General features: G+C 50.2%; 1 long non-coding RNA gene across 1 annotated transcript; it reads right to left on the reverse strand.

Annotated features, from left to right (window-relative positions):
• Positions 1–621: 621 nt before the first annotated feature.
• On the reverse strand, positions 622–5,027 carry LOC138989250 (uncharacterized). The gene is made up of 3 exons (XR_011465494.1): positions 4,675–5,027; positions 3,828–3,876; positions 622–2,662 (listed from the first exon to the last, which is right to left on the reverse strand). It is a non-coding gene; the product is annotated as an uncharacterized lncRNA (long non-coding RNA).
• Between the last annotated feature and the right edge of the window lie 6,376 nt (positions 5,028–11,403).

Below are 11,403 nucleotides of genomic sequence, written 5' to 3' on the forward strand. Positions count from 1 at the left end.
ATGTCAGTGAGTGACGCCTCTTTACAAATCAGCCTAAAAATACACTTAAAATGCGATCCAGCAACTACCTTCCCAGTTACTTATCCAGGAGAAAAAGAAACAGCATCCTACAAAGATCTGTATACAAAGGCCCATAGAAGCGTTATTCGTAAGAGCTAAATCTGGAAGCAGCGCAAGCCCTGTGGACAGGCAAATGGATGAGCAGGTGTGCCGCGTCCAGACGGGGCCCTGTCACTCAGAAAGATTCCCACTGAAACAGGAGCAACACAGACACGTTTCTACGTCACAAGGATGACAGAAGGGACAGGAAAGAGTGCACACCACGATTCCACTCACACGAGGCTCCTGGGAGGCCAGTTCTAACCTCTGCCTGTAGAAGTGACGCCCGTGGTTTCTTGGAGCAAATAGCGTGCAGTGCCGATTGGCTAGAGAGGGATTTCTGAGGTTGATGAAAAATGTCTCTATCTTCATTGTAATGATGTTTACATACATTTGTCAGAATACACCAAACTTTGTACTTAAAATGGGTACATTTTAGTGTATAAAGCTCCCTCAGTAATACTGAGATAAGAATAAAAAGGAAACATGTCATAGTACTATTATGTCATGTTTATTCGGGGACTTTGCTGAGGACGGTGGCCCAGGAGACCGCCTCTCAGATGCTCCCAGGAAATGTTCCAGAGAGGTGAGGGGGCACACACAGTGTCTTCCGGGGGTTGGATTAATTTGCCAGAGCAGCTCCTAGAACTCAGACCAACGTGCTGGTTACTAGATGACTGGTCTGTTATGAAAGGGTGAGACCCAGGAGCAGCCGAGAGAGCGAAGGACAAAGTGTGGGAAAGCAAAGCGTGTGGAGCGTCCGTGCACTCTCGGGGGCCACTCTGCAAGTCTCCCCGGTTTCACCAGCCTGGAAGCTCTCCAACCCTGTCCTTTTGGGTTTCTATGGAGGCTTTATCAGGCAGGCACAGTTAATCAAGATTAGCTGTTGGCGATCCAGCGCAACCTCTAGCCCCTCTGCCTTCCCTAGAGGTTGGGTGGGGCCTGGGAGGTGGGGCTGCAAGTTCCAGCCCTCTCTGCTGGCAACAAGCCCCACCCCAGGGGCTTTCCAAAAGTTGCTTTATTAACATAACAAAAGACACTTTTATAACTCTTAATAGAGGAAATTCCAAGGGTTTAAAAATTCTGCGCCAGGAACAGGAATGAAGACCGAATACACACTCATTTCTTTCCGTGTGTGTTAGTCACTCAACTTGTCCAGCTCTTTGGGACCCCACGGACTGCAGCCCATCAGACTCCTCTGTCCACAGGATTCTCCAGGCAGCAATACTTGAGTCTGGTCCCATTCCTTCTCCAGGGGATCTTCCTGACCCAGGGATTGACCCTGGGTCTCCTGAATTGCGGGCAATTCTTTATCATCTGAGCCACCAGGGGAAGCCATATTATCGTCAGCTAAAATCAATGCACAATGTGAGAGTTGAGACTTAAGTTTTATTTGGGGCAAAATGAGGAGTATAGCCTGGAGGACAGCATTTCAGCTAACTCTGAGGAGCTCTTCCAAAGCAGTAGCGGGGAGGGGGGTCAGCGTTACAGGCGATTTTCCTGAAGCGGGTGCGTGCCATCAAGTAGCTGGCTTTATAAACCACAGCTTCACAAATCCTGAGTAGCTCTTCAGTTGCCCTCGTGGGGCACGACTAACAAAGTCTGGGCTTTCCTTTCCAACCCACCTCCCACTTGGTTGCAAAATCTTCACTTCTTCTGCAGGGGACAAGGCACACTGATCCTGAGATGTTTACAAGACTGGATGATCAGATGAACCTCCGCAAAGTGTTTTATATTATCCACCCTGGAGAAAATAACACTTGAAATAGATTGTTTGAGACACTGTTACTGACATGGTCCAAACGTCAACTAAATTAAATACAATTTGTCAGAATTAATTAGATATCCATGAAACTTGCCAACAAAGGTTCGTCAAGTCAAGGCTATGGTTTTTCCTGTGGTCATGTATGGATGTGAGAGTTGGACTGTGAAGAAGGCTGAGAGCCGAAGAATTGATGCTTTTGAACTGTGGTGTTGGAGAAGACTCTTGAGAGTCCCTTGGACTGCAAGGAGATCCAACCAGTCCATTGTGAAGGAGATCAGCCCTGGGATTTCTTTGGAAGGAATGATGCTAAAGCTGAAACTCCAGTACTTTGGCCACCTCATATGGAGAGTTGACTCATTGGAAGACTCTGATGCTGGGAGGGATTGGGAGCAGGAGGGGAAGGGGACGACAGAGGATGAGATGGCTGGATGGCATCACTGACTCGATGGCTGTGAGTCTGGATGAACTCCGGGAGTTGGTGATGGACAGGGAGGCCTGGCGTGCTGCGATTCATGGGGTCACAAAGAGTCGGACATGACTGAGCAACTGAACTGAACTGAACTGAACTGAAACTTGTATTCTTTCCTAGAAACATATTCTCTAACTTGATGCTATCTTTACAAATTTCGTTTGCAAAATACTACACATTTTGACAAATATTACGTCTCAGCCTAATCATTCCCTTGCCAGATTCAGGATGACCAGCGCTCTCATTTTCTCCACTCATCTCCCTGGGTCCAGCTGCCCGGCCTTCTCTTTCTTCATAAGTCTTGTTTCTGATGCTTAGGGTAACAGTAACTATAATTGAACAACATAAGGACAGACAAATTAGTGTTCCAATCATTACATTTTAACATGACATTCTACTTTGCAGAAAAATGTCCTGAACAAATAGTATTTTGTTTGCTATTTTCAAAAGTTAAATACTGCATTCGAAAAGACTTGATAATTTTGACAATTATTATACAAAAAGCTCTGAGAGTCCTACTTAAGGGTTATATCCTCATTTGACAACTAAACCAAATCTGTGGAATTTACATGAAAAGAGGAAGACTAATTGTGCAATCTGTCACCAATAACCTGCCAGTAGGCACCAAGCACCCACGTTTCGTGGAGGAGGTGACGTCACAGAGCCCCAGCTCTTGGGGCCCCCAGAACTGCGTCTGGTTTTGCTCACATCTCTGCAGTCCTCACCTCTACAGGGATGAGCCTGCATGTTTAAGTTAAAGGATCCAGAGACAAGAAAGGGAGCTACAAACAGCAATGGAAAACAGAGCCAGCTGCAACCAAGACCGAATGGCAGCGAATCTGACCTCAGACCCCGAGTCTCGTCAAACGCTGATTTTACTACATTAGACAATTACACGACACACCCACCCTGGTCAGGACCAGGCACTGAAGACCAAAAATGGATAAAAAGACGGTGGCATCATACTCTTAAGAAACCTGCCCCTTCCCAGGGTGAGTGTCGAGCACGTCGGTCTCCCGTGAGGGGCTCCCTCCTCGCGGCATTGTCACTCTTTAGGCCCCCTCACCGGGTGGGGAGTTGATCTGCGCTAAGTTCCCACATCTCCGTGCTGTGGCCAGTGAGCAAAGCTTGTGCCACGCTCTCTTCTTCGGCTTCAGTTTCCAAGCAGAAAAGGGACCTTTCCCCACCAAGGCAGGGAGCTTCAAGGGGCTGAGGCAGAGTCTGAAAGACTTGATTTGGTAATATAGGTTCCTCATTTCTTTTAAAAGCCTGAATTTTAACACACCATAATTTGATATATAACTTTGATCCTAACTGCTTTATCTAATTTAGGTACCAGAATTAAGGACCTCTTTGTATTTGTATATTTTAGAAATACATCTCAGCCGTTTGGCCTTTCCTGTGTTTATTTTAGAAAGTTTCCCGATGACTGACTCTCGCTGCTTTGCCAGCATCCCTCTGTTTAGTCTAATAGAGACGAAAAATCAAACTAACCAGGTGTAAGTGTTACGGCAATTAACTGTTTAACAAGTAGAGGTGAGACCTGCGATCAATGAGAGACGCATGGTTAGGAATGATAATAAAATCAAAGCTCCATCTCATCACTGAAATAAACTTTGTCTGAGCTTAAAGGAATAAAATGTTAAAAAAAATTCTAGCAAAATGGTAGATTAGATATTCCAATTAACTCTCACATTATAATTAATCAAAAATTCTAAATAAACATATGCTCGTGCATTAACAGGGGTGTGTGTGTGCATGTGTGTGTGTGCGTGTGTATGTGCTGTGATGTGCTTAGTCACTCAGTCGTGTCTGACTCTTTGTGACCCCCATGAACTTTAGCCCTGCAGGCTCCTCTGTCCATGGGATTCTTTAGGCAAGAATACTGGAGTGGGTTACCATTTCCTTCTCCAGGGGATCTTCCCAACCCAGGGGTCGAACCCAGGTCTCCCACACTGCAGGTGTGTTTTTACCGTCTGAGCCCCCAGGGAAGCACGCACACACACACACACACACACACACACACACACACACACACACGGAATACTGGGAAACCAGAAGCTGGACTTAGTTAAATGCTTCCCTGTTTTCCTGGTCCATCGACCGACCCCAGTGAAGCACATGCTTTGTTGACGGCCTTTCTGTAGTGGTGCAGACAGGGACCCTGCACAGAACCTCACTGTCTCCTTGAGACGAGGAGAGGGCTGGACGTTCAGGGAGACTGAGGCAGCCAGAACTCATGGGGCAGAGTCAAGGGGGCTGCACAGCCTGAAACTCTGAAGGTCTTCAAGGGACATGTATTTATACACACACACACATATCTGTCTTTTTCATGCTGCACCTGTGTAACGGCGTCTCCTCCAAACTGCCTGAGGCTGACGGGCGGCAAAACCTTCACCCCTGTGCTGACTGGCTGGCGCGTGGACTGCTCCCGGATGGCGAGTACCTTTGGCACCAGGTCTGTTTGTCAGAAGGAAACTTCCCACAAAGGGCCTTGCTGGAGCTGCCAGAGGTGGAGCCCGCCGACAGCCTGGGGGACGCAGGCCTTGATCCTCAAGCTGAACCGCGGGTGACACAGCATCTGCTTGGGAGGACGCTGGACGCGGGGAAGCAGGGTGACGGCAGGTGTGCCGGGCACACGAGACTCGCGTGAACGTTAGATTCCATAGAGCATGCTGATATCAGTACCGGATAAAACAGACTTTAAATACAAGAAAATGCATTACTAGAGGACTAGTCATTATGTAATGAGCAATGTTTAAGCTACAAGTTAAGTTACAAATAATAATATTTGCCTTGAAAATTGTATACATTGAGTAAAATAACCTCAAACCACAGACAACAAAAATTGAAAGAATTCCTGACATAACTGGAAAAATACCAACGTAGTGGAAGATTTTAGTGCAACTCTCAGAGAGCAGAAAGCAAGGAAGGGCATCAACGATACGAAGAGCACTCAGAAACGATAACTTAAAGATCGCCCAGAGGGATGGCTGAGCCCACAGAACATTTTAAAACATTGATGACATATTGGTGGTGAAAAAAATCTTTACTAGTTGAAGGAATTGATTTTATATACATAATATTATCTACCAGATATATAGCTGTTTGAAATCATATCATATAAAATCTCATAGAGTTGGAAATTTAAAAGTACATTTTAAAATAAATCATGGGTTGAAAAATAAATCACAAGGGAAAATTAACACGTATTTTGTATGGAAAAACTAAAAAAAAAAAAAAACTACGTACTAAAACTTGAGTGTTCAACTAAAACAGTACTTTAGGGGAAATGTATAGGCTTAAAGGCTTACAAAAATATAAGAACGACTAAATATTAATGAGAAGTGTATGTAGAATAAGCCTGAATAAAGGAAAGAAAAGTCAAATAGAAACACAAACAGAAACTAATAAACAGAATGACCTCACAACAGAGAAGATAAACAAAGAGCTAATACATGTGACTTTAAACAGCCAGTAAATAGATGGAGAACAATAGATAAATGGTATAAATAAACCACAAGGTTATTAAAAACAAACACAGCTATAATGCTGCAGAGATTAACGTTATGAAAAGCTTTATTAAATTTGAAAACATATTAAATTGACAACTTTCCAGAAAAACATAATGTAAGAAACTTACTGAAAACGAAAATAATCTTATGTAAAGATAATTTAACCAGTAGTTAAAAATTCTTCAACAAGAAAAAATACCACTTTTAAGTAAATATACTGGTAAATTCAAGGAAATATTCAAATAAAAAATAACTTGATCTTAAACTAACTAGAATGTAGAAAGTGAGCTCCCTGTTGTAATTGACAAGCTAACCAACACTACAGAAAGATGTCATGAAAACTGAAAATTAAACTCCGCCCTGGCCAGAAACTCAGATGCTAAAATCCTTCACATCTAATAACAAACAAAGCAAATGCATTCTATAAAAAATAAAATGCATGAGGCCCACATACAGCTTATCCCAGGAATGCAAGATTACCAAAAGTCAGTTAACACTGTCCATGGAATTCTCCAGGCCGGAATACTGGAGCGGGTTGCCATTTCCTGCTCCAGGGGGTCTTCTCAACCCAGGGACCGAACCCAGGTCCCCTGCTACTCTGCCGCACTGCAGGCCGGTTCTTTACTGCTGAGCCACAGAAGCCCCAACGAACTACAGAAAAGTTTAAGGAGAAATTACATACAATCAGCTCAATTAATGCTAGACTCAGCTGTTTGACGTGTGTTTAATAATAAAGCATCAGTATCATCATAACCATATACTCTGCCTTATTCAGGATGGACCTGCTTTCAAATGTTGTATCTGTGTAATAGACGGACCCCTTTTCCACTCAAAAGTGTCCAGGTTTATGCCAATACATTTTATGGCAATCCAAATGGAAGACAGTTTTCTAAACCCGATACATCACATCCCAGGAGTCCTACGGCAGCTGCTGCACACGAGAGCAAAAATCTCAGGACCACTCGCTTAAGTTGAGCATGGCTGGCCTCACATTTCCATTCAGTCTTGCCCTGAGATTTTAACCTCTGAAATTTGATTTTGGCTTGTTTTTAAACGTATATATAAGGATCGGAAAGCAAGATTTTAAGGTATTATACTTAAGAATGATGCAATTGTCTATATATAAAACTCAAAGAATCTATAAACTTATCATTAATAAGCCATTGGTCTGGTTTTTGGTAGAAAATCAGTGCAGAATATCGAGTGCAATGTTATATACCACACACCATGAATGAATTATAATTCATTATAATTATATAATTATAACTTACTTTTCTTAAAGACAAAAGTGCCTGGGGATAAATATAACAAAGTGTGCCAGTTAGCACAGTGTTGGAATAGGGAGAGAAACATTAATTCATGGAAAAGAATAAAAAAATCCAGAAACTGACTCATGACAGGGGCTTCCCAGGTGGCTCAGTGGGTAAAGAATCTGCCGGCAATGCAGGAGACACAGGAGCCATGAGTTCGATCCTGGGTGGGGAAGAGCCCCTGGAGGACAACTCTTTCCAGCATTCCTGCCTGGAGAATCCTATGGACTGAGGACCCTAGTGGGCGACAGTCCATGGGGTCACAAAGAGTCGGGCACGACTGAGAAGAACCTCCACACACAACATGTCTTGCTAGAAACCTCCATCTGAAGACATGTGCTTAAAAGAGAAACCTGCCTTCTATAACTCAAAATAAAGGAAGCAGCGGACAGAAGTCTCAGCTGCCCAGGGCGAAGGGCAGCACCTCAGAGACACGAGGCTCAAACAGAACCAGTGGCCAGAGAAGGCTTCCCTCCCAGCGATGCCACCAGACTCCAAGAGATGCTGCTGAAAGCCCCCCACACCCAGCAACACAGCGTGTAGTTAAAATAGAAAGAAACACGCCTGAGAGGTGCATGCAGAGGCCAAAGGACACATCACACGGGGGAGGGGAGGCGGCGAGCAGAAGGGGAGCGCGCTCCAAGCTGAGGCTCGATCTTACTGGGGGAGGGGTCGCTGGGGGAGAGCAGGCCGGGGGACAGTGAGGCCAGAGAGGCCCTCCCCTGTGGACGGCAGCCTCCGGAGCGAGGGCCTCTGCAGAGACCCCGGGGCTCCAGCCGGGTCTGAGGGGCGGGTAGTGGGGGTCTGAGACCCCCGGAGCTGGTTCTCCTGTCAGCCCCTTGCACGAGGTGCAGCACGCACGCGCTGCGTCCAGAGAGGTGGACGTTGAGTTTGGGAGGCCCAGGGTCACTGTCTGCCTCCAGGGGCTTGGGGGAAATTGACCAACACCCCAGAGGTGGGGTGGAAAAGACCCTGCGTCTAGTGTGGCTCCCAGCAAGTCGTACGCCAGCCTCACGGCTCCAGCGGCCCCGGTGGCCACCGGTAAGGTCACGCTTTGGGCCGAAAAACACTTTGGCCACTGGACAAAGCCCAGGACAGGGACTCACTGGCAGAAGCCCAGGGGAGGGTCGGCTGCACCAGCGGACCTGGGGCTGCGGTCAGCGGCAGCACTGGAAAGATCCCGCTGGTTCGCGTCGCAGGCCTGCCAGCACCCCGGGCCAGGCCGAAGGTCTCCAGCCCTGGACGGGCCCTTGTGCTGCTCTGTGGGTACCCCACCGGCTCTGATGCCTCTACTTCCAAACCCAGACACCGCCCACCCTTACTGCCGGGGTTACCCCCACACCGATGGAGGAGGTGTGAGTCGGAAAACCTGGGGCTGTCCTCTGCACCTCCCCGAGGGCCTCTGTGCCCCTTCCTGGGTCTCCGAGCCTGGTCTGCACGCTTCCCTGAGTCTGCAGTCTCAGTCGACGTGGCTCAGGAGGAGAGAGCATCGGAGGGTGTGGTTTCCAGTCCTCCATGTGTCGGTGCTCAAATGTGTCTCTGCGAAGAAGCACCAGATACTCTAAAGCTGTAATTCACTTGGCAAGTATCTTTTCTCCAAGACCCCTGCAAAGGCTTTATGGACACGGGAACGTTTGCGGCAGAATTTAAGGAAGGTCACACATCTTCTATCTTCTCCGACTGCATTTCCTGTGTCCCCCTGCCCCCCACGTGGGTGTCTTTGGTTGGTCTGTAGGCCTTGGCTGGCCTCCATTACCACCCCCCAGCACTTGGTGGCTGAAACGTGCTTCTGGCCCACGGTTCCTCCAGGGTCTGAAAGTCTTGGCAGTGTCTGCAAAGCCATGTGCCAGGTGGCCGAAGACAGATTCCCCTCCATGGGCCTTGCGTTGGAACAGATGGATGTGTAGTGAGCTTCAGAGTTAGACAGAGGCTGCCAGTCCTCTGGGGGATGAGGCTGGGGAAACAGGGCCCTCTGCCCACTTCCCTGGGCTCACGGCTCCAGCAGAAAGGCTCGGTGTCCTGCTGGGACCTGCCCGTCCCGGGGGAGCAGGTGGAACGGGGATTCCCACCAGGGTCAGCCTCAGCGCTACCCTCTCTCTGGGGGGCGGTGGCCAGGCCTGTGCGCTGACGTGCAGATACTCTGGTTTAAAAGCCCCAGAATTTAGGGGGAAACAGTGAAAACCGGAGAGATCAACACTCTTGGTTACACAGCCATCGTTTCCCCTTTTCCTTCCTTAGATAACCTTGGTTTTGTTCAAGTTCCTGCCCTCCCCACCCCTGATCTCAGAGCATGCTGACCCCACTGGCTGTTCCATGATGAACCTGTTCCCTACCTGGGGCTGATGAAGACGATGCTACAGACTGAGGCCTGAACCCTGGAATCCACAGCTTGGCGTCCTCAGAACATTGACTGCATTTAGAGTATAGGCCTTGAAAAAGTAAGTAAGGTAAAATGAGGTCATCAGGGTGGGCCCTCATGCTCTGGGGTGTCCTTATAAGGTGGAGATCTGGACACAGATACACACACAGAGACGACCCTGTGAGGACACGGGCAGCAGACGGCCATCTGCATGCCCAGCAGAGAGGCCTTGGGGACCCTGCCTGCCTCGCCTTCAGTCCCCGAGGCTGTGGGACGGCCGCATCTGCTGGTTCAGCTGCCGGCGCTGCTACAGGGCCACGCGGACCACAGGGAGGGCAGGGCACGAGCCATCCCGCCTCCCCTCGTCCACAACACAGCACGCTGCCCCCAGCATCAGAGCTGGCCCGGGACGCACAGGCCCTTGTGTCCTCTGAGATGGAGCGTTTCACCGAGGGCCGTTTGTTCCCTGCAGCTGAGCATTCCTAGTGAGTCCTCCTGCCAAGACCAGCACCGCCACCATCACCACCCTGATGGGTGCTGTTAGCCCCAGAACATCCCCACTGCGATGACCACTATCCTAGTGAGTCCTCCTGCCAAGACCTCCACCGCCACCATCCCCACCCTGATCGGTGCTGTTAGCCCCGGAGCATCCCCGCCGCGATGACCACATACGAGCATCACTGCTGCTGCTCTGTTGCCGCCACCACCGCTGTGACTCGCCCCTCCCACCACTGTCGATCCCACCACCCCTGCTGGCCTGGCCTTACAGGTCAGCTCAATCACTCAGTTGTGTCCGACTCCCTGTGACCCCCTGGACTGCAGCACGCCAGGCCTCCCTGTCCATCACCAACTCCCGGAGCTTGCTCAGACTCATGGCTGTCGAGTCAGTGATGCCATCCGACCGTCCTGCGTTCCTTACAAAACAGGCACTATTGCAAGAACTTGAACTCCAGTATCTCCTGTCTCTCCTGGCAGGCGCCGGCGCTGGGCTCTCTCGCCCCACTTCTTGGGTCTGGAGGGGTGAGTGACTGTCCCCAGCTGGCCCAGGAGAGCGGTCAGAGAGAGGGCCCAGGGCCCAGGTTTAAAGGCAGGGCCGGTGTAAGGGTGGGGAGTAGGACAGGGTGACGGGGTCCGTGTCCAGGACAAGGGGCCGCGAGGACAGAGACGCAGGGTCCCTGCCAGGGGCAGCGGGCGGGGGCCCGGCCAGACGGAGCGTGTGGCCTGTGAGCGCCTGACAGCGGCTGGGTGTCGAGAGAGGAGAAGGAGCGCTTGGAGTAACCTGGCCTGTGGGAGTCCTCGTTCGACGGGTGCTTCGTGGGCGCTTTCCCCACCTTGAAAGCGAGCAAGGTGCTTTGGGTTGAGGACAGGCCTGGAGCCTCGTCCTGCGGGAATGAACCGGGATTTACGCCCCTCGCTGCACACGGAAAGCCATGATGAGGTTTACCTGCTGCCGCAAACACTCCTGAGCCGCCGGCCTCGGTCGGCTGACTCGCGGTCACGGCCCCAGCACGGGGCTCAGCCCGCAGCGCGGGGGGCGGGACCTCAGGCCGGCGTGCCCGGGGAGGGGCGGGCTGCCGCCACCCTTGCTCACGTGCGACTTGCAGCGTCTGGGGCCCTGAGCAGAAAGCCGCAGGCACGCCTCCGCGGCCGCCTCGCCCGGGAGCCCCTGAGGGCGGCGGGGCGGGGGCTCCGTGGGATGCTGACCGCAGCTGCCGGTCCGGAGCTCGGGAGGCCCTGCCTCGGCCTCCCCGGCCCGCGGGGACCAGGCTGACTGCACGTCTCCAGGCTGCGGCCGCTCTTTCAAAGGGTCTAGGTGGAGATTTTATAAAATAGCCAATGGTTCTATCCTGGTTCCCGGGCCCTGGTCAGATGCTTGGGAAGCCTGC

The sequence above is a fragment of the Bos mutus genome, chromosome 9 (genome assembly GCF_027580195.1).
Source record: "Bos mutus isolate GX-2022 chromosome 9, NWIPB_WYAK_1.1, whole genome shotgun sequence".
In the NCBI taxonomy this organism is placed as follows: domain Eukaryota; kingdom Metazoa; phylum Chordata; class Mammalia; order Artiodactyla; family Bovidae; genus Bos; species Bos mutus.